Below are 24,815 nucleotides of genomic sequence, written 5' to 3'. Positions count from 1 at the left end.
GACTGCAAAATCCACCCACTTATGTGCTTTAAGGAACAGAGACACATTTTCCTCACGTACACCCAGCAGCAGTTGTTAGTCCCCTGCCTTCCTCAATGCGTGACTCCCTATTGTAACAAATCACCCCTGCCTGTCTAAGGCTGTACATGAGAAACTGCACCACTCACTTGGTGATGGACTACCTGGACACCTGATCCATACAAGAAAATTAAACAAACTCCTGAGCTCAGATACATAGTAACAGCTCTAACCTTCTAGTAACAGGACATTAGATATTCAAAGACACCAATAATCTAACTAGCTTGCATGAGCAGCCTATTTGGGCATATCAAAACAAAACGAAACAAGAAGCTAGGACACAGTAAGGACACATACAATAAATAAACACAATAACTTATTGATGGCTCGGAAAAAAAACATGGAATATTAAGCCCCATTAAGGGGCAGACCATAATGGCTCCAGCAAGCTCCCCCACAAAAAACAATCAAGAAGCCTTCCAGATGAAGATAATATCCTGGAATTACCAGAGGTAGAGTACAAAAGATTAATATACAGAACACTTAATTAGATAAGGAAAGAGATTAGGTAAACATGCAGAATAAGCCAAGGAGCACACAGACAAAGCAAAAGAGTAAATTACGATTAGAGAAGAGCATAATGACAAATTTAACAGGCTGCAAGAATCCACAGAAAAAGAACATAAAATCCCAAAGATTAACTATAAAATGTCAGAATTCGATGCACTGGAAAGTCAAAGGAGCAGAATTGAGGAAATGGAAGTCAGAATTAGACTGAAGATAAAGCCCTTGAAACCAACATATTTGAGGAAAAGTCAGATAAAAGAATTTTTTTTTAAGGAAGAAAAACTAAGAACTCTATGGGACTCTTTCAAGAGGAATAACCTACGAGTGACTGGAGTACCAGAACAGGGAAGGACAACAGATAATATAGAGAGAATTATTGAAGGTCTGTTGGCAGAAAACTTTCCTGATATGGTGAAAGATAAGAAGATATCTATCCAAGATGCTCATTGAACCCCACACAAGGTAGATCCCAAAATAAAGTCACCAAGAGATATTATAATCAAACTTGCTAAAACCAAAGATAGAATTGTAATAGTGGCTAGGAATAAATGAAAAGTCACCTACAAAAGACAGTTAATAAGACTAAGCTCAGACTACTCAGCAAAAACCATTCAGGCAAGAAGGAAATGGGATCATTTATACAAAGCCTTAGAGAAAAAAGTTGCCAACCAAGAATTACACATCCAACAAAACTGTCAAATATGATGATGAAATTAGGACCTTTCCAGACAAACAGATGTTTAGGAAATTTGCAAACCCAAACCAAAATTTCAAGAAATACTAAAGGGAGTTCTCCAGTTAGACAATCAATAACATCAGATAACACCCCAAGACTAGAACATAGGACAGAGCAACCAGATATCAACCCATATAGGAAAATCACAAAAGTAAATAAAAGCTAAAACACTCAAAATAGGGAAACAAATGTCATTATGTAAAAGATAACATTAAAACTAGAGGGACTAAAAAATGCAGTTATAGTTCTTTCATATGGGGTCAATTCAAAGCCATATAAAGAAGTAAAAGCTTGGTTTAAACAGAAAAATAGGGGTAATTATTAAGGTAACCACAAAGCAAACTAACAATCCTACACATCAAAACAAAAAACAAAAAAAACATAAAGACCCATCAAATGCAAAATCAACAGCAAGGAAAAGGTGAAAAGGAAATACATAAAGAAAAATGACTCAGCACCAAAAATTAAGTGGAACAAAGAAACTGTCAACAACACACATAAAAAAAAAAATCAAAAAGACAGCACTAAATATATGCCTATCAGTAATTACACTGAATGTAAATTGACTAAATACACCAATAACGACAGAGTGGCAGAATGGATAAAAAACATGATCTGTCTATATGCTGCCTACAAGAGACGCATCTTAGACTTAAAGGCACAAAGAAACCAAAACTCAACGGATGGAAAAAAAATATATCAAGCAAACAACACCCAATGAAGAGCAGGAATGGCAATATTAATTTCTGACAAAATAGACATTAAAGTAAAATCCACCACAAAGGATAAGGAAGGACACTACATAATTACTCAGAGTCAATACACCAGGAGGACATAATCACAATAAATATTTACACACCCAATGATAGGGCTCCAACGTACATAAACAAACTCTAACAACACTGAAAAGTGAAATAGACAGCTTCGCAATAATAGACGGAGAATTCAACACAACACTTTCAGTGAAGGTCTGAACATCCAGAAAGAAGCTCAGTAAAGACAGGGAAGAACTAAATGCCACCATCAACCAACTTGACCTCATAGACATATACAGAACATTCCACCCAACGGCAGCCAAATACACTTTCTTTTCCAACACACATGGACTTTCTCCATATTGGGCCATAAAACAAGCCTTAATAGAATCGAAAGCGTCAAAATATTACAAAGCATCTTTTCTAACCATGAAGCCATAAAAGTAGAAATCAGTAACAGAGAAAGCAAGGGAAAAAAATCAAACAAATGGAAACCGAACAATACCTTGCTCAAAAACTAATGGATTATAGAAGAAAATAAGTACTGAATAAAAAAATTCACAGAATCAAATGAAGATGAAAACACATCCTACCAGAACCTTTGGCACAAACCAAAAGCCGTGCTCAGAGGTCAATTTATAGCAACAAAAGCACACATCCAAAAAGAAACGGTTAAAATCAATGCATTAACCCTAAAACTCGAACAAATACAAAGAGAGCAACAAAAGAAGCCCTTGGGCACCAGAAGAAAGCAAATCATAGAAACTAGAGCAGAATTAAATCAAATAGAGAACAAGACAACAATTGAAAGAGTTAACAAGACAAAGAGTTGGTTCTTTAAAATATCTGCAAAACTGATATACCACTGGTCAAACTGACGAAAGAAAAACAGGAGAGGAAGGAAATTATCCGAATGGGAAATGAGATGGGCAATGTCACAAGGGATCCAACTGAAACTAAAAGAATTGTAACAGAATACTTTGAAAAACTGTCATCTAACAAATTTGAAAACCTAGAGGACACGGACAATTTTCTAGAAATACACTACCTACATAAACTAACACAAACATACCTAGAGCAACTAAATAAACCCATAACAAAGAAGAGATTGAAAAGGCAATTTAAAAACTCCCAACAACAACAATAACAAAAGCTCTGGCCCTGACAGCCTCACTGGAGAATTCTGCCAAGGTTTCAGAGAAGAGTTAACACCACTACTACTAAAGGTATTTCAGAGCATAGAAAAGATGGAATATTCCCATATTCACTCTATGAAGCCGACGTAACCCTGATACCAAAAAGCAGGTAAAGACACTGTAAGAAAATTCTGGACCAATATCCCTCAAGAATTTAGATACAAAAATTCTCAACAAAATTCTAGCCAAGAGAATTTGACAATATATCAAAAAATAATTCACCGTGACTAAGTGGGATCATACCACGTATTCAGGGATGGTTGGTTTAACATTAGAAAAACAATCGATGTAATCCACCACATAAATAATACAAAAAAAAAAAACACATGATCTTATCAATTCATGCAGAAAAGGCATTTGACAAAGTCAAATATCCATTCATGATAAAAACTCTCAGCAAAATAGGAATAGATGGGAAACCCCTCAACATAATAAAGGGTATTTATACAAAGCCAACAGCCAGCATCATCCTAAATGGAGAGACTCTGAAAGCATTCCCCTTGAGAACGGAAACCAGACGAGGATGCCCTTTATCACTGCTCTTACTCAACATTGTGTTGGAGGTCCTAGCCAGAGCAATTAGACTAGATAAAGAAATAAGGGGCATCCAAATTGGTAAGGAAGAAGTACAAGTATCTCTTTTTGCAGATGATATGATCTTAAACACAGAAAACCCTAAAGAATCCACAAGAAAACTACTAGGACTAATAGAAGAGTTCAGCAAAGTATCAAGATACAGGATAAAAACACAAAAATCAGTTGGAGTCCTCTACACCAACGAAGATGGCGTCATAGAGGAAATCATCAAATCAATACCATTTAAAATAGCCCCCCAAAAGATAAAACACTTAGGAATAAATCTAACTGGAAAAGTAAAAGACATATACAAAGAAGACTACAAAATGTCACTGCAAGAAACCAAAAGAGACCTACATAAGTGGAAAATATACCTTGCTCATGGACAGGAAGACTCAATGTTGTAAAAATGTCTATTCTACCCAAAGCCATCTATAGATACAATGCAATCCCAATCCAAATTCCAATGACATTTTTTAATGAGACGGAGAAACAAATCACCAACTTCATAGGGAAAGGGAAGGGGACTGGGATAAGTAAAGCATTACTGAAGAAGAACAAAGTGGGAGGATTCATACGACCTGATTTTAGAACATATTATACAACCACAGCAGTCAGAACAGCCTGGCACTGGTACAACAACAGAGACAGAGACCAGTGGAATGGAATTGAGAGTCCAGATGCAAATTAATCTACCTATGAGTAGCTGATATTAGACAAAGGCCCAAAGTCCATTAATTGGGGAAAAGACCGTCTCTTTAGCAAATGGTGCTGTCATAACCAGATATTCATCTGCAAAAAAATGAAACAAGACCCATAACTCATACCATGCACCAAAACCAACTCAAAATGGATCTAAGACCTAAATATAAAATCTAAAATAATAAAGATCGTGGAAGAAAAAATAGGGGCAATGCTATGGCATAAACAATATACAAAACATTACTAACAATGTACAAGCACCAGAAGGGAAACTAGATATCTGAGGGCTCCTAAAAATCAAACACTTACACTCTTCCAAAGACTTCACCAAAAAAGTAAAAAGACAATCTACAGACCGGGGGAAAAAAAAATTTAGCAATGAAAAATCTGATCAGCATCTAAAATCTACAAGGTACTGCAAAACTTCAACAACAAAAAGACAAATAACCCAATATAAAAATGAGCTATACATATGAACAGGCACTTCACCAAAGAAGACACTCAGGCGGCTTACAGATATATGAAGAAATGCTCACGATCATTAGCCATTAGAGAAATGCAAATCAAAACTATAACGAGATTCCATTTCACCCCAACAACGCTAGCATTAACAAAAAAACATAAAATAATAATTGTTGGAGAGGTTGTAGACAGACTGGAACACATACACTGCTGGTGGGGATGTAAATGGTACAAACACTTTGGAAATCAATTTGGTGCTTCCTTAAAAAGCTAAAAATACAACTACTATATAATTCAGCAATCCCACTCCTTGGAATATACCCTAAAGAAGTAAGAGCCTTCACATGAACAGATAAATGCACACCTGTACACTACAGCACTATTTATAATAGCAAAATGCTGGAAACAACCCAAGTGCCCATCAATAAGCAAATGGATAAACAAATCATGGTATATTCACACAATGGAATACTATACAACGTAAAAGAAAACAGTGAATTGAAGAAACATCTCATAACATGGAAGAATTTGGAAGGCATTATGTTGATTGAAATTGGTCAGTTGTAAAAGGACAAGTATTGGATGAGACCACTATTATAATAGCTCAAGAAAAGGTTTAAGCACAGAAGAAATCATTCTTTGATGGTCACAAGGGTGGGGAGGGAGGGAGAGGGATATTCACTACACAGTACACAAAAATTATTTTAGGTGACAGGAAGGACAACACACAATACAGGGGAACTCAGCAATACTGCACTAAACCAAAAGCTAAGAAGGTTCTCAACACAACCAAGCAATACGAGAGGCAGAGTTGGCATCAATTCAATGGCACCTAATAACAACAACAGTTGCTGGTAAGTATAGGAGTCTTTGGGTGGTACAAATGGTGAACATAGTTGGCTAAAAAAAATAAAACTTTACAGAGGTCTTTTGCCCAATGTAATGCATCATTTGATTTCTTCACTGTTGCTTCCATGGACAACGCTTGTGCAACCAAGAAAAATGAAATCCTTGACAATTTCAATATTTTTTTATCATGACGTTGCTCACTGGTCCAGTTGTGAGGATTTTTGTTTTCTTATGTTGAGGTGTAATTCACACTAAAGGCTGTGGTCTTTTATCTTCATCAGTAAGTGCTTCAGGTCATCTTCACTTTCAGCAAGCAAGGTTGTGCCATCTGCGTAACAAAGGTTGTTAACGAGTCTTCCTCCAATCCTGATGCCATGTTCTCCTTCATATACTCCAGCTTCTCGAGTTATTTGCTAAGTATACAGATTGAATAAGTATAGTGAAAGGATACCACCTTGACACACATCTTTCCTGGCTTTAAACCAAGGAGTTATCTCCTTGTTCTGTTTAAACAACTTCCTCTTGGTTTATGTACAGGTTCCTCATGAGCACAATTAAGTGTTCTATAATTCATATTCTTCCTAAAGTTATCCATAATTTGTTATGATTCACACAGTTGAACGCCTTCACATAGTTAATAAACAGGTAAACATCTTTCTGGTATTCTCTGCTTTCAGCCAGGTTCCACCTGACATCAGCAGTGATCCTTTGTTCCAAGTCCTGTTCTGAATTTAGCTAGAATTTCTAACAGTTCCCTACTGTCCTACTGCTGCAAGTGCTTTTGAAAATTCGTCAGCAAAATTTTACTTGTATGTGGTATGAATGATATTGTTCGATAATCTCCTCTTTCAGTTGGGTCATCCTTCTTTGAAATAGGCATAAATATGGATCTCTTTCCTTGGTTGGCAGGTAGCTGTCTTCCAAATTTCTTGGCATAGATGAGTGAGCACATGCAGTGCTGTATCCATTTCTTGAAACATTTCAATTTGTATTCCGTCAATTCTTGGAGCCTTGTTTTTTTGCCAGTGTCCTCACTGCAGCTTGGACTTCTTCCTTCAGTAGCATCGGTTCTTGATCATATGTGACCTTCTGAAATGGTTAAACATTAATTTCTTTTGGTACAGTGACTGTGTATTCCTTCCATGTTCTTTAAATGCTTACTGCCCCATTCAGTATTTTTCCTATAGAATCCCTCACTATTGCAACTCGAGGCTTGAATTTTTTCTTCAGTTCTTTCAGCTTGAAAAATGCTCAACATGTTCTTCCCTTTTGGTTTTATAACTACAGGTCTTTGCACATGACTTATGATACTTAACTATGTTTTCTGGAGTGGCCCTTTTAAAGCTTCTGTTAAGCTCTTTTACATCATAATTTCTTAGGTTCCCTTTAGCTACTTGATGTTCAAGAGAAAGTTTCAGAGTCTTTCCTGACATCTCTTTTGGTCTTTTCTTTCTTTCCAGTATGTTTAATGACCTCTCATCTTCCAGCACTATAATATCAGACAATGTTCTGCTGCTATTCCTAAGTTTTCACTGACTAAATTTTTCAGAAGTAGACCATCAAGTCCTTCTTCCTAGTTTGTCTGAGTCTGAAAGCTCAGCTGAAAACTGTCCACCATGATTGACCCTGCTGGTACTTGTATACCAGTGGCATAGTTTCTAGCATCACAGCAACATGCAAGCCACCACACTACAACAAACTCACAGACATATTAAGACTTTGGCTACTAGCTAGTAGCCAAAAGACTGAAGAAAGCGAGAACACTGCAGGACAGTCATAAAAGCGATCAAACATTTTGACCTTCCTATCCAACTCCTGGTAATCACCCTACAGTAACAAGCTAAAGAACAAAAAATGGTGTCACAAAACAACATACATATTGATTGTTTAATGAGAAACTAATTTCTTCTGTAAACCTTCAACTAAAGCACAAGTGAAAAAAAAAAGAGAAAGAAATATGGAGAGTGCCTGTGCCAGGAGGAGGTAATATTTCATACCTCATGTAAAAGCTCATTTTTGTTCACTTTTTTCATTGGTCAACCAGTGAGCTCAATAATCAATATTGCAATATATAAATGATATTAAAATTATTAATAAATAACATGATTATATCAGAGCAATAAAGATCTTCAAAGCTTTAAAAATGTTTGCATCACCACTTTTGTAATAAAGTAGCAGAAACAACCTCCAATATTTAATAAAAGGAAATAAGCAAGTGGATTACAGTTTCTTACATTAAATGTTATATTTCTTAATAACAGACAGGAAGACAAGGTACCTGAAAAAGTTATTGCTACAACAAAAGACTACTGAGGAGGTAGAGCCTAGATGGTAGTCTAGTCAGACACACTAAGCCATATCACTGCAAAAAAGACCCAAAAAAATGAAGATAAGCAGATACGGACGTCAGTCCTGGAACCCTGAACCTTAAATGAAGGGATAAGGTATTAGATATGAAGCCACTGAGGAGAAGAATAAAGTGATAGAAAACAGTGAAGTAGTAGACATACAGAGTACAGGTTCCAGGCCAAACGGCATGACTCAGATACCAACAACTCTGCATACGAAAAGCCACCTCCAAGGAATTCCCAATAGGAGGCAGACATATGGTGCAGAAACACCAAGCACTAAGTAAAACCACATTTACTGGCTGCAACTCAAGGAGCCCCAGTCTCTCTCAACCAGTAACCATAGGTGCACACTACTACTACCCCTACCCCATTTGTAAACAGCAGCTATAACTGCCCCATCCCAGCAACCCTGACTGCCGGGAACCACAGTACCAGCCCACCCTACTGACCTCCTCCATCTATCCCCTTCTGCCACTGCCTTTGCCCTTTCTTGTACCTCTTTCCTCCACCTTGCCAGCCAAGACCCCAGGATACCACTCAACAACTGCTGTGGCCATGAATGGACACTGCCTAACACTCAGACCTCTACCTACTGACTCTGGACCCCTCCTGCCACCCACTGCAGCCCCAAGGAGACTCAGCCTACATCCCAAGCACCTCCCTGCTGGCTCCAGACCTGCCCTGCCACCTGCTGCAGCTGCCAAGGGCGTTGGCCTGGACCCTGGGCCCCTTCCAGCTGGCTCCAGACCCCTCCCGCTGCCCACTGAGGCCCCAGAGGAGACCTGGACTGGACCCCAGACTCTTCCCTACCAGCTCTGGGTCTCCCTGCCGACAGCCATGGCCCCACTCCAGCCACTGGTTCAGTTCGTGTTGAAGACAAATGATCCATCTCTTCCCCTTCCACTTTGGCTGGATCAGCACTTAAACACTATAGCTTAGCGATGGGCCCTGTACACCTGGAAAAGGTGGTGAGAACTCTCATGCCCACAGATGAGCAAGCAACAAAGCATCCCCAGGCCATCTTCCAAGACATAACCAAACAAGACAAATAAGCAGGATGAAACAAACAAATGTACAATCAATAAATAAATAATACCTGAATGTCTCAGAGAGAGCAGACACTAAAACAAATAAAAAATACAAAAAGATGGCTCTAGAGAGGAACCAGAATAAAGCAGCAGCTGACCTTCCAGCAAAAGAAAAAGCACTGGAAATACAGCATAGGGAATTCAAAAGTCTAATATTCAGGGCTCTGCAAGAAATAGGGAAAAAGATCAAGGAAAATGCAGACAAAATCATGGAAAAAACAGACAAAACCAACCAAAAACTAGCCAAAATCAAGGAAAACACACACTAAGCAACAGAATAACCCAGGAAAACAACAAAAGAACAAAATGTCAAAATAAATAATTAGAAGTCACACAAAACAGCTATTGTTGTTGATTTTAGGTGCCGTCGAGTCGGTTCCAACTCATAGCAATCCTATGTACAATAGAACAAAACACTGCCTGGTCCTGTGCCATCCTGACAATCCTTGTTATGCTTGACCCCACTGTTGCAGTCACTGTGTCAATCCACCTCATTGAAGGTCTTTCTCTTTTCCACTGACCCTGTACTTTACCAGCATTATGTCCTTCTCAGGAACTGATCCCTCCTGACAACATGTCCAAAGTATGTAAGACACGGTCTTGCCATTATTGCTTCTAAGAAGCATTCTGGTTGTACTTCTTCCAAGACAGATTTATTCATTCTTCTGGCAGTCCATGGTATATTCAATATACTTCACCAACACCACAATTCAAAGGCATCAATTCTTCTTTGGTCTTCCTTATTCATTGTCCAGCTTTCACATGCATATGGTGCAACTGAAAATACAGCTGCACACCTTAGTCTTCAAGGTGACATCTTTGCTTTGTCCTTTGCAGCAGATTTGCCCAATACAATGTGTCTTTTGATTTCCTGACTGCTGCTTCCATCGGTTTTGATTGCAGGTCCGAGTTAAATGAAATCCTTGACAACTTCAATCTTTTCTCCATTTATCATGATGTTGCTTATAGGTACAGTTGTAACGATTTTTTATTTCTTTATGTTGAGATGTAATCCATACGGAAGGCTGTGGTCTTTGATCTTGATTAATAAATATGTCAAATCCTCTTGACTTTTAGCAAGCAAAGTTGTGTCATTTATAGGTTGTTAATGAGTCTTCCTCTAATTCTAATGCCCCGTTCTTCATATAGTCCAGCTTCTCAGATTATTTGCTCAGCATACAGATTGAATAGGTATGGTGAAAGGATAGAGCCCTGACAGACACCTTTCTTGACTTTAAACCAGTCAGTATCCCCTTGTTCTGCCTGAACAACTGCCTCTTGATCTACATACACGTTCCTCATGAACGTAATTAAATGTTCCGGAATTCCTATTCTTTGCAAAGCTATCCATAATTTGCTGTGATTCACACAGTCGAATGCCTTTGCATAGTCAATAAAACACAAGTGAAAATCCTTCTGGTATTCTCTGCTTTCAGCCAGGATCCATCTGATCAGCAAATGATATCCCCTGACATCAGCAAATGGTATCCCTGGCCTGAATCTGGCCTGAACTTCTGGCAGTTCCCTGTCAATACAGTGCTGCAGCTGCTTTTGAATGATCTTCAACAAAATTTTGCTTGCATGTGATATTAATGATATTGTTCGATAATTTCTGTATTCAGTTGGATCACCATTCTTGGGAATAGGCATAAATATGGATTTCTTCCAGTCAGTTGGCCAGGTAGCTGCCTTCCATATTTCTTGGCATAGATGAACAGGTACCTCCAGTGCTGCATCCATTTCTTGAAATATCTCAATTGATATTTGGAGCCTTGTTTTTCGCCAATCCCTTCAGTGCAGCTTGGACTTCTTCTTTCAGTACCATCAGTTCCTGATCATATGCTACCTCTTGAAATGGCTGAGTATCGACTAATTCTTTTTAACCTAATGACTCTGTGTATTTCTTCTGTATTCTTTTATTGCTTCCTGCGTCCTTTAATATTTTCCCCATGGAATCCTTCTCTATTGCAACTCAAGTCTTGAATTTTTTCTTCCGTTCTTTCAGCTTGAGAAATGCCAAGCATGTTCTTCCCGTTTGGTTTTCTATGTCCAGGTCTTTGCACATGTCATTATAATACTTTACTTTGTCTTCTTGAGCTGCCCTTTGAAATCTTCTGTTCAGTTCTTTTCATCAATTCTTCCTTTTGCTTTAGTTGCTTGACTTTCAAGAGTAGTTCCAGAGTCTCCTTTGACATCTATCATGGTCTTTTATTTCTTTCCTGTCTTTTCAATGACCTCTTGCTTTCTTTATGTATGATACCCTTGATGCCATTCCACAACTTGTCTGGTCTTTGGTCATTAGTGTTCAACGCATCAAATCTATTCTTGAGATGGTCTCTCAATTCAGGTAGGATATGCTCAAGGTCTAATTTTGGCTCTCGTGAACTTGCTCTGATTTTCTTCATTTTCAGCTTGAACTTGCATATGAGCAATTGAAGTTCTGTTCCACAGTTGGCCCTGGCCTTGTTCTGACTGATGGTATTGAGCTTTTCCATCGTTTCTTTCCACAGATGTAGTAAATTTGATTCTGTGTGTTCCATCTGGCAAGGTCCATGTGTGCAGTCGTCATTTATGTTAATGAAAAAAGTATTTGCAATGAAGAAGTCGTTGGTCTTGCCCAAGTCTATCATTCAATTTCCGGCATTGTTTCTATCACCAAGGCCATATTTTCCAACTACTGATCCTTCTTCCTTGTTTCCAACTTTTGCATTGCAATCACCAGTAATTATCCTGACTGCATGTTCAATCAATTTCAGACTGCAGAAGCTGATAAAAATCTTCAGTTTCTTCACCTTTGGCCGGAGTGGTTGCTGTGTAGATTTGAATAATAGATTAACTGGTCTTCCTTGTAGGAGTATGAATATTATCCTGTCACTGGCAGCACTGCAGTTCAGGGTAGATCTTGAAATGTTCTTTCTGATCTACCCAGCATAGTAGACTATGTGATTGTCTTATTAAAAATGGCCAATGCCAGTCCATTTCATCTCACTAACACCTAGGATATTAATGTTTGTGCATTCTGTTTCATTTTTAATGATTTCCAATTTTCCTAGATTCACACTTCATACATTCCAGGTACCCCCACGTATCTGTCAGTTTGTCATGCTGTGGAGGTTTCTGTGCTGCTGTGATGCTGGAAGCTATACCACTGTATTCAGATACCAGTAGGGTCACTCATGGAGGACAGGTTTCAGCTGAGCTTCCAGACTAAGACAGACTAGGAAGGAAGGCCTGGTAGTCTACTTCTGAAAAGAATTAGCCAGTGAAAACCTTATGAATAGAACATTGTCTCTTATAGTGACAGAAGATGAGTCCCCAAGTTGGAAGGCACTCAAAAGACAACTGAAAAAACCTGCCTCCTCAAAGTAGAGTCGGCCGTAATGATGTGGATGTAGTAAAGCTTTCAGGACCTTCATTTGCTGATGTGCCATAATTCAAAATGTGAAGAAACAGCTGCAAAAATCCATTAATAGAAACAGCCATTAGAAATCCAAAAGGTAAACAATACCATTTCAGAAACTAACAATGCAATAGAAGGTTTTGGAAGCAAATTTCAAACAATGGAACACAGAATCAATGAAAACTGAAGACAAATCCATGAATGCCACTTTGTCTGAGGAAACTTACAGAAAAGAATGAAGAAAACCTAAGATCTATGCGGGAAACAATCAAGAGTTCAAATTTGCACATGATCAGAGTTCCAGAACAGGGGTTGGGGGTGTAGGGGAAGGAATGGAAAACACAGAGAGGATCATCAAAGATTTGCTGTCAGAAAACTTTTCTACTATCATGATAGATGAAAAGATGACCAGACAAGAAGCTCAGCAAAACCAATACAGGATAAACCCCAAAAGAAAAAACCCTAGGACAGTATAATCACACTTGCCAAAACCAAAGACAAAGAAAGAATCTTGATGGCAGCTCGTGAAAAGTTGCACACAAAGGTGAAACAATATGATTAAGCTCTGATTACTCACTAGAAACCATACAGGCTAGAAGGCAGCGGGATGATATATATAAAACCCTGAAATAAAAAAGTGCCAACCAGGAATAATACATCCTGCAAAACTGTCACTCAAGTATGATGGCAAAATTACAGCATTAGAAATTATGGGAATTTATAAAATTCAAATAAAACTTACAAGAATTAAGGGGAGTTCTTCGGTTAGAGAACCAATAACATCAGACAACAACCTGAATTCAGGACAGAGGTATCAGCTAAATACCAACCTAAGTAATAAACTCTCAAGTATAAAACAAAACTAAAAGATTGAAAACAGGGAACTTAAGATGTCAATCTGTATATGAAAACGACATCAGAATAAAAAGGGAATACACGGTATAGGTATAGAACTTTCAAATGGGGAAGAAGTCAAGGTGACTTCAAATAATAAAAGACTAGCTCAAACTTAGGAAAGTAAGGATAAATTTCAAAGTAACCATAAAGAAAGTTGAAAAACCCACCCATCAAATTAAAAAAAAAAGTCTTAGTAAACACAAAATCTATAATAACAAAAGAAACAAAGAGAAATTTCACAAACAAAAGGAACTCATCACAGGAGAGTAAGAGGAACAAAGAAAACATCAGCACCACAAAAAAAAGCTCAACAATAAACTCATACCTATAGATAATCTTACTGAATATAAATGGTTTAAATGCACCAGAGTCTCAAAATGGATAAAAAAAATATGATCCATCAATATGCTGCCTATAAGAGATATATCTTACACACAAATACATAAATATATTAGAAATCAAAGCATAGAAAAAATATATCAAGCGAAAAAGAGCAGGAGTGGTGTCATGGGTTGAAATATGGCCCCCCAAAAATATGTTCATCCATTTGGTTGGGTCATGATTCTCGATATTGCATGATTATCCTATATGTTGTAAATCCTGCCTCTGTGATGTTAATGAGGGAGGGTGGGTGGCAGTTGTGTTAGTGAGGTAGGACTCAGTCTACAACATTGGATTGTGTCTTGAAGCAATCTCTTGAGATATAAAAGAGAGAGGCGAGCAGAGAGACAGGGGACTTCATACCACCAAGAAAGCAGTGCCAGGAGCAGAGTGCATCATTTGGACCCAGGATCCTTGCATGGAGAAGCTCCTACTCTGGGGATAGATAGATGAGAAGGCCAACAGAGAGAGAAAGCCTTCTCCTGGAGCTGATGCCCTGAATTGGACTTTCAGCCTACTTTACTGTGAAGAAATAAATTTGTCTTTGTTAAAGCCATCCACTTGCGGTATTTCTGTTATAGCAGCACTAGATGACCAAGACAAGTGGCAATATTAATCTCATTAAATAGACATTAAGGGAAGTCTACCATAATGAACAAGGAAGGACATTACGTAATGATTAAAGGGACAATTCATCATGAAGACATGGCCATAATACATACCTATGCACCCAATAACAGGGCTGTAAAATACACAAAACAAATACTAACAGCAATGAAAAAAGAAATCGAGAGTTCCACAATAATAGTAGTAGACTTCAATACGCCACTCTTGGCAAAGAAGAAAACATCTAGAAAGAGATCAACAAAGATACATAAGATCTAAAGGCCACAATCAACCATCCTGAACTCAAAGACATATATAGAACACTCCATCCAACAGCAGAAACGTACACATTTTTTTTCCAATGCACTTGGAACATTCTCCAGAATAGACCTCACCTTAGGCCACAAAAGAAAACCTCAATAAAATCCAAAATACTGAGATAATACAAAGCATCTTCTCTGAGCACAACACTATAAAAGTAGAAATTAATAACAGAAGAGCAAGAAAAAGAATTAAGTACATGGACAGTGAACAACACCTTGCTTATGAACAACCAGGTAAGAGAACAAACCAAAGATGGGATAAAAATTATTCTCAAATCAAATGACAATAAAAACATGTCATACTAAAACCTTTGAAACACAACAGAGGCAGTGCACAGAGGTCAATTTATAGTGAAAGGTACACACATCAAAAAAAGGGTGAAAATCAAAACATTAGCCCTACAGCTCAAAGAAATAGGAACAGAAAAGCAAAAGAAGCCCACAGCCACCAAAAGAAAGGAAATAATAAAGATCAGGGCAGAAATAAATAAAACAAAGAATAGACAAACAATAGAAAGAATCAACAAAACCAAAAGCTGGTTATTTGAAAGGACCAACGATATCAACAAACCATTGGCCAAAATAAAAGCAGAAGAGAATGTAAACAACCCAAATATGAAAAAATGTGGGACATTACAACAGACCCAACTGAAATAAAAAGGACCGTAACACAGTACTATGAAAAATTGTACTCCAACACATTTGAAAACCTAGAGGAAACAGACAAATTTCTAGAAACACACTACCTACCTGAACTAGCACAAACTAAGGTCGAAAGTCAAACTAACCCCTAACAAAAGAAGAGATTCAAAAGGTAATTTTAAAAAAGCTCCCAACAAAAACGAAAGTTGGCTTCACTGAGAATTCTAGCAAACAATCAGAGAAGAGCTTGCACCAGTACTACTCAACCTATTTCAGAAGACTGAAAAGGAAGAGATACTTCCAAATTCATTCTATGAAGCCAACATAACCCCAATACCAAAACCAGGAAAAGATAACACGCAAAAAAGAAAATTACAGTCTGATGTCTCTAATGAGTATAAAACCCAAAAAGATCCATTTCCATCAAGTCGATTCTGACAGATGCAAAAATTCTCAACAAAATTCTAGCCAATAGAATTCAGCATCATATTAAAAAAAAAAAAAAAACACCACAACCAAGTGGAATTCATACCAGGTGTGCAAGGATGATTCAACAATAGAAAATCAATCAATGTAATCTACCACATAAATAAAAGTATCGCATGATCACTCAATCGATGCAAAAAAAAAAAAAGACATTCAATAAAGTCCAACATCCATTCCAGATAAAAACTTTCAATAATGTAGGGATAGAAGGGAAATTCCCCAACATAATAAACAGCATGTATAGAGCATCAACAGCCAACATCATTCTCAGTGGAGAGAAACTGAAAACATTCCCCCTAAAATGGGAACAAGATAATGATGCCCTTTGTCACCACCCCTGTTTAACTTGATGCTGGAAATCATAGGTAAAGCAATGAAACCAAAACCAAGCCAAACCCAGTGCCATCGAGTCAATTCCAACTCCTGGTGACCCTATAGGACAGAGTAGAACTACCCCACAGAGTTTCCAAGAAATGCCTGGCGGATTTGAACTGCCAACCCTTTGGTTAGCAGCCATAGCACTTAACCACTATGCCACCAGGGTTTCCAACAATAAGGCAAGAAAAAGAAATAAAGAGCATCCAAATTAGTACGGAAGAAGTAAAACTACGCCTGTGCATGGATGACATGATCCTACACATAAAAAACTCTAAAGATTCCTCAAGAAAACTGTTAAACTAATGGAAAGATTCAGCAGAGAAGCAGGATACAAGATCAGCATACAAAAATCAGTTGGATTCCTACACGTCAATAAAGATAATTACAAAAAAGGAAATCAGGAAAGCAATACCACTTGTCATAGCCACCCCCTCCAAAAACTACCTGGGAATAAATCCGATGAGGGGCATTAACTATCTATACAAAAAAACTCCAAGAAACCAAAAGAGATCTACAGAAACGGAAAAACATACCCTGTTCACAGACAGGTAGACTTGACAGGGTGAAAACGTCAATTCTACCCAAAGCGATCTACAGATACAATGTAATTCTGATCCAAATACCAGCAGCACTCTTTAAGGAAATAGAAAAACTAAACATGAATTTTTTATGGACAGGATAAGCAAAGCATTACTATTATTATTATTTTATTCCACTTTAGGTGAAAGTTTACAGCTCAAATTAGTTACTCATACAAAAATTTATGAACACATTGTTATGTGACCCTAGTTGCTATCCCTATAATGTGACAGCACATTCTTCCTTTCTACCCCAGATTTCCCATGTCCATTTAACCAGCTCCTATCCCTTTCTGCCTCTTATCTTGCCTCTGGACAGAAGCTACCCATTTAGTTTCCTGTATCTACTTGAACTAAGAAGGACACTCTTCACGAGTATCATTTTATGTCTTACAGTCCAGTCTACTGTTCTGTCTGAAGAGTTGGCTTCAAGAATCGTTTTAGTTCTGGGCTAACAGAGAGTCCAGGGGCCATCTCTTCTGGGGTTCCTCCAGTTTCAATCAGACCATTAAGCCTAGTCTTTTTACTAGAATTTTAGTACTGTACTCCATTTTTCTCATGCTCCGTCAGGGACTCTCTGTTGTGTTCCCTGTTGGGGAGGTCATTGCTGGTAGCTGAGCACAGTCTAGTTCTTCTGGTCTCAGGCTGATAGAATCTCTGGTTTATCTGGCCATTTTTATCTGTTGGGTTAACATTTTCCTTGTGTCTTTGGTGTTCTTCATTATCCTTTGCTTCAGGTGGGTAGGTACCAACTGATGGCCGCTTGCTAGCTTTTAAGACCCCAGATGCCACTCAGCAAGGTGGGATGCAGAACATTTTCTTAATAAACTTTTCCTATGCCAACTGACCTAGAAGTCCCCCCCAAACATGGTCCCCAGACTCCAGCCCTGGCTACTCTGTCTCTTGAAGCATTCGGTTGTGTTCAGGAAACTTCTTAGTTTTTGGTTTAGTCCAGTATTGCTGATTTCCCCTGTATTGTGTATTGTCCTTCCCTTCACCTAAGATAATTTGTATCTACCATCTAGTTAGTGAATTCCCCCTCCCTCCCTCCCCACATCATAACCATCAAAGAATGTTTTCTTCTGTATTTAAACTTTTTCTTGAGTTCTTATAATAGTGGTATCATACAATATTTACAATTGTCTAATTTCACTCAGCGTAATGCTTTCCAGTTTCATCCATGTTATGAGATGTTTTGTGGATTCATCACTGCTCTTTACCGTTGCACCGTATCACACTGTGTGACTATACCATAATTTGTTTATCCATTCTTCTGTTGATTGGGACCGAGGTTGTTTCCACCTTTTTGCTATTGTGAACAGTGCTGCAATGAACATGGGTGTGTACATATCCATTTGTGTGGGGCTGTTATTTCTCTAGGATATATTCCAAGGAGTGGGATTGCTGGAGAAGAAGAAAAAGGTAGCAGGCTTTGCACTCTCTTATTTCAGAAACTACTAATCAGCTATGATAGCAAAAACAGCCTGGTACTGGCACAACAACAAGCATATTGACCAATGAACAGAATCAAGAACCTAGATGTACTATGTACGGTCACGTGATCTTTGAAAAGAAAGAGCTGAAGTCCTTTAAATGAAGAAAAGAGGTCTTTTTACAAATGATGATGGTGAAACTGCATGTCCATCTGCATGTAACAAGACCCATACCTTACACTGTACACAAAAACTAATTCAAAATGGACCAAATACAACCTAAATACAAAAACAAAAACTATAAAGATCATGGAAGAAAAAATAGTGTCAACACTAGGTGTCCTGATACCTGGCATAAACAGCATAAAAACCATTAACAATTATTAATTAACAATACACAAACACAAGAAGATAAGCTCAAAAAAAAAATATCAAACTCATTGCCATGTAGTCGATTCTGACTGATAGTGGCTGTATAGGACAGAGCAGAATTGCCCCATAGGGTTTCCAAAGAATGCCTGGTGTATACAAACTGCCATCCTTTTGGATTGCAGCTGAACTCTTAACCACTATGCCACCAGGGTTTCCAGAAGATAAGCTAGGCAAATGAAATCTTCTAAAAATTAAACACTTACGCTTACCAAAAAACTTCATCAAAAGGATAAACGAGAACCTATAGGCTGGGAAAAACTTCTGGCTATGACATATCCAACAAAGATCTAATCCTTAAGTTTATAGGAAAATCCAACACTTCTACAACAAAAAGAGAAATAATCTATTTAAAAAATGGACGAAGGATATTCACAGACCCTTCACCAAAGAAGACATTAAGGTGGCTAACAGACACACAAGCAAATGCCATTAGAGAACTGTAAATCAAAACTACAATGAGATACCATCTTGCCCTGACATTGCAGGCCCAAATCAAAAAAATAAAATAAAAAATGTCGAAGAGGCTGTGGGGAGACTGGCATACTTATGCACTGTTGGTGGGAATGCAAAATGGTATGAACCTTTGGAAAACAATACAGCGCTTTCTTAAAAAGCTAGAAATAGAAATACCATATGATCCAGCAATCCCACTCTTAGCTATATATCCTAGAGAAATAAGAGCTGTCACATGAATAAACATATGCACACCCATGTTCACTGCACCATTATTCAATTCACAATAGCAAAAAGATGGAAACAACCATCCGTTCATCAACAGATGAAAAGGTCAACAGTCTATGGTACATACACACAATGGAATACTATGCAACAATAAAGAACAATTATGAATCTGCAAAACATCTCACAACATGGATGAATCTGGAGGGCATGATGCTGGGTAAAATAAGTCAATCACAAAAGGACAAATACTGTATGAGACTACTATTATAAAAACACATGAAAACGTTTCCAAGCAGAGAGAAAAGATCTTTGATGGTTATGAATGACGGGAGGATGGGGGAGATAAGACACTAATTAGATAGTAGATAAGTGTTAACTTTGGTGAAGGGTAAGACATTAGACAGTACTGTGGAAGTCAGGATGACCTGAACAGGGCAAAGTCATAGAAATTTCATAAACATATTCAAATGTCCAGAGGGACCGAGTTACTGGGCTGAGGGCTGGGGACCGTGGTGTTGGGGAACATCTAACTCAATGGACGTAATATAGATTATAAAGAAAATGTTCTACATCTAACTGTGGAGTAGAGTCTGGGGTCATAAATGCTTGAGGGTAGCCATGAAAGATACATCTACAGGTCACATACCAGCTGAAACAAAGGAAAATGAAGAAAACCAAAGATAAAAGGGAAAGATTAGTCCAGAGGACTAGCGGACCACAGCTACCAAAACTTCCATCAGACTGAGCCCAAAACAACTATATGGTCCCCATTACCACCAACAACTGTTCTGGCAGGGTCACAACAGAGGGTTCAGACAGAAAGGGAGAAAAATATAGAACAAAGTTCAAATTCACAATTAAAAAAAATCAAGCTTGCTGGTCTCACAGACACTTGAAAAATCTGACAGCATGGCCCCCAGACACCCTTTTGACTCAGTATTGAAGTCACTTCTGAGTTTTAGCCTGCAGACAAATATTAGGCAGGTCTATACAGCCAACAATAACACATGAGAAACGTGCTTCATAGTTCAATTATTTATAGGAGACTAGTGGGCACACTAGCCCAAAAGCAAAGATGAGAAGGCAGGAAGGGACAGAAAAATAGAATGGGAACAGGGAACCTGAGGTGGAGAAGGGGAAAGTATAGACACATTGCAGGGCTGGCGATCAATGTCACAAAACATTTTGGGTATTAATTGTTTAATGAGAAATTAATTTGCTCTGTACACTTTTACCTAACGTATGATAAAGAAGTAAATAAAAGATTATTGAAAAACTGAGCATGATAAAGTCTGGGAAAGGCTATGGACGTACAGTTAATATTAGCTGAAGGGTTACAGATAGACAGTTCAGAAAAATACCTTACTGCTAAAGATGTTTGAAGCAGCTTAGACAATTCCACACGCACTGTCATTAGCCAATTTGTAAGAAAAAGCCTTTGTAGCCTATGGGGTGAAGAATTTAACTTAACCTAAAATAATGTGGCCTTTGCCTTTGCTTCCTGAGAGACAACCTTTGGAAATTCCTGAGTAACAGGTGCCTTTTTTTATCTAGGCCTAAAGAGTGTATGGAAGGATGTGTGCTAATGAGAACAGGGCTGACCAAGCCAGGACAACCACCTTATAACCTGATACCAACTCATCTCAGGAAGGAAGGGGAGTGTGATTCAATCACACATATGCAATGAAGCTCCTAAATGCATATTCAATGAGGTCCCAATCATGAGAATTTAATGAAGCAAATAGAGGCTCCGGACATGGAAGCTCCAAGACCTTCCTGGTTGGTGAAAGACATCGATACATATGGAAGGATAGCTTGTTCATTTTGGCTCATGGAAGCTCCACATTGGGAACAATCATGTGTCTCACCCTGTAAGTTTCTTTTTTATGCTGATCTTGATTTGTATCCTTTTGCTACAATAAATCTATAATCATAAGTACAGTATTTCTTGTGAGCTTGTGAGTCATTCCAGCAAATTATCAAACCCAAAGGAGTAGTAGGAGCCAGCAGGTATAAGTGAGGGAACCCAGGGGAGGCCTCATGTTTGAAGCTGGCTTTCTAAAAGGATTTTGGCAAAGCCCTAAATTTGCAGCCAGCTGGTCAGAAGCACAAGTGTTGTGTGGATTTCTGAGTTTGTGTCTGGAGTCTGCCTATTTGGTCTTCTGAAAGGCCATGCCCTTTTAATTTGGAAAATCTGATCTAGCTCCAGGTAGCTAGGACAGAGGATAAAGTGCTGCATAAGTAGCCAGCATCTAAGGCCTTGGCTGAAACAGTGTCTTTTTAACTTGTGAGATCTGACACAACTCTGAGTGATTAGGGTTAGACAGAGAAAAGTACTGCATTGGGCAGCTGATGTCAAAGAAGTGGGAAAGTTGAGATTTGATTGATTCTTCAATTTGGGGGATTGAATTTATATTAATTTTTTATTTATGCCTAGACAAAGACAACACACACACACATAAGAACATGGGGCTGAGAGTGAGTGAGTCTGTAGAGACACATTTCTTATAAACAGCAATGATGATTACCAAAATTCTTATCCAAATCAATACATAGCTGTAATCTCTGCTTCAGAAAAACCCATATGTAATTTACATAACCCTTAAGTGACTCACAAGCAAAATAGTGTTAAAAAAAAGGGGGGGGGGGGGCGGTGGTTTCTTGATGAATAAAAAAACTTAAAATTATTCACTCTAATAATCTGGCCACTGTTATCTATCAATTCTTTGATCCTATGTCAAACTTTTTTGATGAAAAATCCTTACCTTTTTTTCATTTAGTTGAGAACATTGTCAACTCTGGTCTATAAATCAAGTTTTAAAAAAGAATAAAAACCATTAAAATGGTTTCTATCATATTCATAGGCAATGTAGCCAAATGAGTTTTGCTCATAACATTGTTGCAGAAATGGTTAGGAAAAACAACTAGGGAAAAAAATCCTACAAAATAAACGTACCAAATAGGAAGACCACCTTACAAGAGACATAAACCAAATAGGGGAGAAAAAAGCTACTGAAAGAAATATGCTATAAAAAAAAAAAATTTTTTTTAAATATGTTTTTATGATACTCAATAAAGCAGTGCACAGAGGGTCATACTCTTATCTTTGACATGTCATTTTTGGAGATCTACAACAAACATCTCACAGGCATGAGAGCAGAACCTTTTATCTGTTAAAGGATAGAGTTTCACATATCCACATGCTTTTTTGGTAAACTATCAAATGCAATTCAATTTGAAAGCAGGCCAAAATATTAACTAAACAACGAGCTCTTTGTTCTGCTTAAGATGAACGAAAAACATCAATATTATTTTTATTTCTACTTTAAAAAAATCTTTTGTCAGTCTTATTTCCATCAAGACAAATCAAGTTTTTAGTATATATTGGACATACTGATCTTTAAAAAAATAAACCTTATATACTTATTCCTAAATATTTTTAAGTATTTTTCTGTGCTAAAAATCAATAGGTTAATTTTTCTGGATAAGAAGTATTATTCTCTAGGCAATTACTATTCTTTTTTTAGAATGTAAGAATTTTTCTCTTCATGACTATTAGCAATTCTTTGCCTTTCGGATGTTTTCAAATCTCATTCAAATAATTGCATATGTAATAAAGTAATGGTTATCAAGAAAATCAAATTTTTTAAATTTTATCTACTACAAATGATTTGAGAAACTTACTTAATATTGAACTTTCCGTTCTGAAAACACTTCTTCTTAATCCCAGCCTCACTGGTCCTTCCAGGCTGCCAGGGCTGTGTTCAGACATATCAATTACCTTAGAAAACAAATCTGGTTTTGCCAACATTAAAAATTTAATTTCCTAAATCTCAATCTCTGTTTTTATAGGAATGACCATGGGTAAGGATATGCCCTAAATAATAAAATCTGATGTATCCTTCCAATTTTCCTGTTCAAATATGCCCATACTTCATATACTTCACACATCATGCTCCCTTTCCATCTCTGCCTCTTGTCTTTCTCTCAAATCACTAAAAATTGCTAAAAAATTCATCGACAGCATCTTTATGAGTTTCCTCCTGATAGTACTTAACTTGTCAGGTCCAGGCAACATTCACACATCAAATTTTGAACTCGTGAGGACTTGTACTTTCATATTCATGTTTCTTCCGTGAAAAAACCCTCTTCCCACTGCCCACAGCAGTCCCTAGAGTGTTCCACAAGCCAATCTATCAGTACTTGTGGAAAAGTATACCAGAAGCACTCATTTGTGGAAAACCATCGGAAGGATTCAGTTATTTTCCTCATTTATAATTGTTGCTGAAAATATACACAGCAAAACATACATCAATTCAATTTTTCTACATGTAAAATTTGTGATGTTAATTACATCCTTCAAGTTGTGCAACCACTCTCACCTTCCTTTTCCGATTTGTTCTTCCCCTATTAACATAAACTCACTGCTCCTAAACGTCCTAGTTAACCTTTCCAGGTGGTGGTGTCAGTTTGATCCCATATAGACAGTTCTTTAAAAGAGCACAATGCCCAAGGCAGACATTCTTTACCAGTTAATCTACGGTTTAGTTTAAAGGAGACTTAAGGAGACAGTTTTGTTTTAAGGTTTAAATATTATCTCAGGGCAATATTTTTGGCAGTTCATCCAGCCTTCGTGGGCTCCAAAAAGTCTGAAACCCATGAGAATTTGAAATTCTGTTTTACATTTTCCCCATTTTAATCAGGATTCAGCTACAGCATCTTTGATTAAAATGTTAAGTAATGGTAGCCTGGCACCACCCAGTTCTGTCCTCATGGCAAATAATGCAACAGTTCATGGAGGCAATTAGTACACATTCCATATCCATCTATTCCTCACTCTCCTTTTTCCTCTGTTGCTCCAGGTGCATAAAGACCAGTTGTACCTTGGATGGCCACTGCAACCCCAGGTAGTACACAATGAACTACAAGGTAGATCAGAAGCACTAAACAAAATATTACATCAGTTAACTGGGATGTGCCATAAAATCATGGCCTTAAACTTCACACCAAAGAACAAAATCCCATGAAGTGTTTCATTGTATGTAAGCAGACTTAGCAGCTAGTCTTCTTCTTCTTCCTTGTTTTTGGTTGTTGTGTTAAGAATATACATTGTACACTTGCCAATTCTACATTTTACAGTTTTTAAAGGTAATATGATACATTCTAGTTTGTCCTCCAGGCCAGACATCTAAGCGCCATACTTGAATTGCATATGTCTTTCACTTCTCACAACCAACCAATCCAGTTTTACCAGTTTACCTCTCTATACCTTCTGCAA

General features: G+C 37.7%; 1 pseudogene; it reads right to left on the bottom strand.

Moving 5' to 3' along the window:
* The window catches only part of LOC126069855 (CTP synthase 2-like), a 149,021-nt pseudogene that overhangs the window by 49,934 nt on the left and 74,272 nt on the right, over positions 1–24,815 (bottom strand).

The sequence above is a fragment of the Elephas maximus genome, chromosome Y (assembly GCF_024166365.1).
Source record: "Elephas maximus indicus isolate mEleMax1 chromosome Y, mEleMax1 primary haplotype, whole genome shotgun sequence".
Lineage (NCBI taxonomy): Eukaryota > Metazoa > Chordata > Mammalia > Proboscidea > Elephantidae > Elephas > Elephas maximus.
Note: the sequence above shows the minus strand (reverse complement) of the source record. Positions and strands in the feature narration are given on the sequence as shown.